Genomic DNA, 5,000 nt, shown 5'->3' with positions numbered 1-5,000 from the left:
AACAAATTAGTCTTTGCGAACCGAGGGCGAGTCTATTAGTGAAAGCTTTTGGTGCAATTAGCATTCCTATTATCAGTATTGTTATCACTATTATTATTATTATTATTATTATTATTATTATTATCATTATTATCAATTATTATTATCATTATCACTATTATTATTATCATTATTATCGCAATTAATGTTATTGTTAATATTATCATCGTCATTATAATCTATTTATTATCATTATTATTATTATTATTATTATTATTATTATTATTATTAATTTTCATTATTATCCTTATCATTATCATTATTATCACTATCAATGTTATGGTTAATGTTATTATCATCGTCATTATTATTATTATTATCATTATCATTATTATTTATGTTAATATTATCATTATTATTTATGTTAATATTATCATTATTATTTATGTTAATATTATCATTATTATTTATGTTAATATTATCATTATTATCAATGATATCATAATTGTTATTCTCATCGGAATATTTGTTTTCATCCTTATTGTTTTTTTATTTTCATTATTATTATTATTATTATCATAATTATTATCATCATAATTATTATTATCATTATTATTATTATTATTATTAATATCATTAATAATAATATATTATTATCATCATATTATTATCCTTTTTATCATTATTATTATTATCATCATCATCGTCATTAGGATTATCCTTAATATCATTATTATCATAATCATTATTATTATTATTATTATCATTATTATTATTATTATGATCATCATTATTATTATTATTATTATTATTATTATTATTATCATTATTATTATTACTATTATTATTATCATTATTATTATTACAATTATTATTATCATTATCATTATCAATATCATTATGATTATTTTTTAATAATATGTTTACTGATACTATTGTAGTCAACATTATTAAATAATGATATTATCATTATTATCATCATCATATTATTATCATTATTACTATTATCATTGGTATTGTTATTATAATTATTATTTATTATTATTACAATGATAATGAGGATGATAATGATATTATTTTTATCACTTTTATTATCTTTGTCATCTTTATCATTATCAGCATCATTTTTTATTATCATGATTATTTTATGATCATTATTATTAATATCCTTATTTTCTCATTGTTATGATAATAGTAATATTATTATTAACCTTATTATGATCACTATCATCATTATCATTAATATTATCATTGTTATTATAACATTTACTATTATTATTATTATTATTACTATAATAATCCTTGTTATTATCATTGTAATTTTATTATTATTGCTATTATTATAATTATTATTACCATTATTATTATCATTATAATGATAATGATAATACTAGTAATGATAATGGTAAGAACATTTATTCTTATTATATTTTTCATCACTTTTATTATTTTTGTTATTATCATTTTCATCATTCTTATAATCTTGTTATTATCATTGTTATTATTATCATCTTTATTATTAACATTATCATCATTCTTATGATTTTCTTATTATTATTGTAATCATTGTCCTTATTATTATTATTATCATCATTACTATTATTATTATTATTATTACTACTAATACTATTATTATCAATATCATTACCGTCATCATCATCATTATTATTATTATTATTATTATCATCATTGCTATTATTATAATTAATGAGATTATCGTTATCAACATAATTATGATGATCATCATCATTATTATCAATATTATTATCATTATTGTTATTATTATTATTATAGTTATCATTACCTGTTATCATTACCATTATTATTATTATTATTATTATTATTATCATTTTTATTATTATTGTTATTATCATTATCATTATTATTATCATTATTATCATTAATATCATTATTATTGTTGTCATCATCATTATAATTAATCTAATAATATCATTATTATTGTTATTTGTAGTATTTATACCATAATATGATGGTGTAATTAATATTAATATTATTAATATTGATGACAGTATCATTTCTATTAAAATCATTAACGCTATCATTATCCCTATTACTCTTATTCTCATTTTTCTATTTTTCTTATTATTGTCATCATTACTATTATCATTATCATCATTATTATTATTACTCTTATTACCATTATTACCAACATCATTGCTATCATTATTATTACTATTAGCATTATTATTATCATTATTATCGATATTATTATCATCATTATCATCAATGTCATTACCATTTTCATTATTGTTACTATTATAATTAATCTTATTGTTACTATTACTACTATTATCATAATTATCATTATTTTCATTACTAAAATTATTATAAAAATAATTACAAATATAATCATTACCTTTATGATTACCATTATTATTATCATTATTACCAATATTATTTTCATTATTGCTATCATTATTGTTACCACTAAGATTATCATTGCTATCATCAATATTATTACAACAATCTTTATCTTTGTTGCTTTCATTATTGCTGTTATTATTATTTTTATTATTATCATAATAATTATAATTACTATTATTATCATTATCATTATCATCATTACTATAATTATCATTATCATTATTAGCATTACCATTATTATTATTATTATCCTCCTCCTCCCCATTATTATTCTCATCATTATCATTGTCATTATTACTGTTTCGATAATAATTAATGTTATTATCAGTCACAATTATCATAATTATTTTCATTATTCTGTACATTATCATTATCATGGTAATTATCATTCTTATCATTATTTTCATTTTGTTCATTATTATTGTTTTATTGTTATTATCATTGTTACTACCAATACCATTATTGCTGTGCATATCATTATTAATATTATCATTACTATCATTTTATCATCACCATTATTATTATTATAGTTATCAGTTTCATTATCATGCATGATATCGCTCTAAATGTTAACGTCGTTGCCATCCTTGTCACTGCTTTTTCTATCTTTAAGTATTATTATTCTCAGTTTGTATCTTTTGTACAAATGAACCCATATAAGCGTTCATATTCTGTGTACACACATAAAGGAGCATACTATAAATAAAATAGTTTGGGAGGAGAGTTTGACGCCTCTTATTCCTACAGGTTTTTACAGATTTGCTTGCAATGAAATAATGCTATTGTTAATATATGAGACAGTTCAAATTTGACGGATCATTTCTTAAAATCAACTTTCTTTTTCTCTTATGTCAGACAAGAAAATCATAGATATTTTTTTACGTTATGATTATAGATAACCTATATGAAGTTCATTCTTTTCTATAGTATTTTGAGGAGACGCAATTATAAGGTAAATATTCAGAATACCCTCACATGACCGGTCACGACGGTATTGGTATCGACGGATTCCTCTCGCCCTCTACGCTCCAAATTATGACCACCCCCCCCCACACCCACCCACAATTTTGGCCCCGATAGCAAGGGAGGGTATGGATGATACCAGGGAAATTGCGGAGTAAATTATGAAAAACATATAGATGATTGGTCAATATATAGTCCTATGCATGTCCCATGGCGGGCTGCTGCTTCCCAACCCCGCCCTGGACAGCAAAGAATCCACCAAGTATGTCCGGCAGGATAGAGCGCAGAAGACGCAGCATCGGGCGCTTCCGCATGTCGGTCGTACTGAAGGGTTCTTTGTCTTCCATTGCGGGGGTTGTGGGCGGCAGCCTCCCAGGAAAGGGTTCGCAGGGGCATGGCACCCTGCATTAGACAATAGTGTGACTTATTCTGTGTATGTTATTATTATGGTGATGCATTCCGTGTATATTATTCACATTTCACCTCGACATTTCCCTGGTACCTTTCATTCCCTCACCTGCTATCGGGGTCAAGAATGTGGGGGTTTGTGGGAGTGGGGGGGGGGGGGGGGGCTACAATTATGGGGTGCAGAAAATGGGTGGAATTCATTGATACCACTATTGTCGTGATCGTTCTTGCGAAGGTATTCTGAACCAGTTTATAGTTTAAGCAGTCAACCTCAACTGCAGCGGAAGAACTGATGCGATCAAAACTAATAAAGTCGAATACTATTTTCTTTGAGCGGTCGCGGTATAGACTGGTTGGCGACCAAATAAATACAGGAATTAGTAAACTACACCTATTGTTCTATGGGGAAAAAAACAAAAAAACTTGGTTAATCATTAGAAAATAGCTTTCGGAACGGAATACTGTTTAAGGTGGCAATAGCGCATGGAAATTACCTGTGACTGTCTTTACTAAATTCAAAACACAGAGACAAGAGAGAAAAAAAGAGAAAAGAAGAACAAATATCGATGCTGATTTACTATTGTATGCCCTGCGTAGAATTTATATTTCCACTAAAGATCTAGTTTCACCTGGGCCTTCTTATTATGAAAACAGTTTTCCTTTTTCCTCGCATAAAATGAGCAAATAAATATTGCCTGGAAAACTTGACAACGTCGATAAATTTTTTGGTTAGTTTTGCGTGCATTTCAGCAAGAATTGATAATGAATGTGGTGATGATGATCATGGTAATAACACTGATGATATTAGTAATAATAATAATGATGCTGATGAAAAATATAATAATTATAATAATAATAATAATGAAAATGAAATCCATGCCTGTGCATGTGCGTGCATTCATACACACATATGCACGGGCACACGCACGCACGCACGCACGCACACACACACATACACACTCACACACACACACACACACACACACACACTCACACACACACACACACACACACACACACACACACACATATATATATATATATATATATATATCAATAGTAATAATAACAATAATATTAATAATAATATCTATGGTGATGGTAATAATAATATTAATGATAATAATCATAATGTAATAAAGACAAAGCAAGAGCAACAACAATAATGATGATGATAATGATAACAAGAAGAACAACAATAACAATAATAATAACAATAGTACACACGCACGTGCATGCATGTATACATACATACTAATATATGT

The 5,000-nt window shown here is 25.4% G+C and overlaps 2 protein-coding genes across 3 annotated transcripts in view; one reads left to right on the top strand and one right to left on the bottom strand.

Moving 5' to 3' along the window:
* Nucleotides 1-5,000, top strand: part of LOC125029450 — a 30,208-nt gene that overhangs the window by 10,996 nt on the left and 14,212 nt on the right. The window lies entirely within an intron of this gene.
* LOC125029453 (organic solute transporter subunit alpha-like) overlaps nucleotides 1-5,000 on the bottom strand; it is a 63,066-nt gene that overhangs the window by 44,096 nt on the left and 13,970 nt on the right. The window lies entirely within an intron of this gene.

This window comes from Penaeus chinensis, chromosome 10 (genome assembly GCF_019202785.1).
Source record: "Penaeus chinensis breed Huanghai No. 1 chromosome 10, ASM1920278v2, whole genome shotgun sequence".
NCBI lineage: Eukaryota > Metazoa > Arthropoda > Malacostraca > Decapoda > Penaeidae > Penaeus > Penaeus chinensis.
Note: the sequence above shows the minus strand (reverse complement) of the source record. Positions and strands in the feature narration are given on the sequence as shown.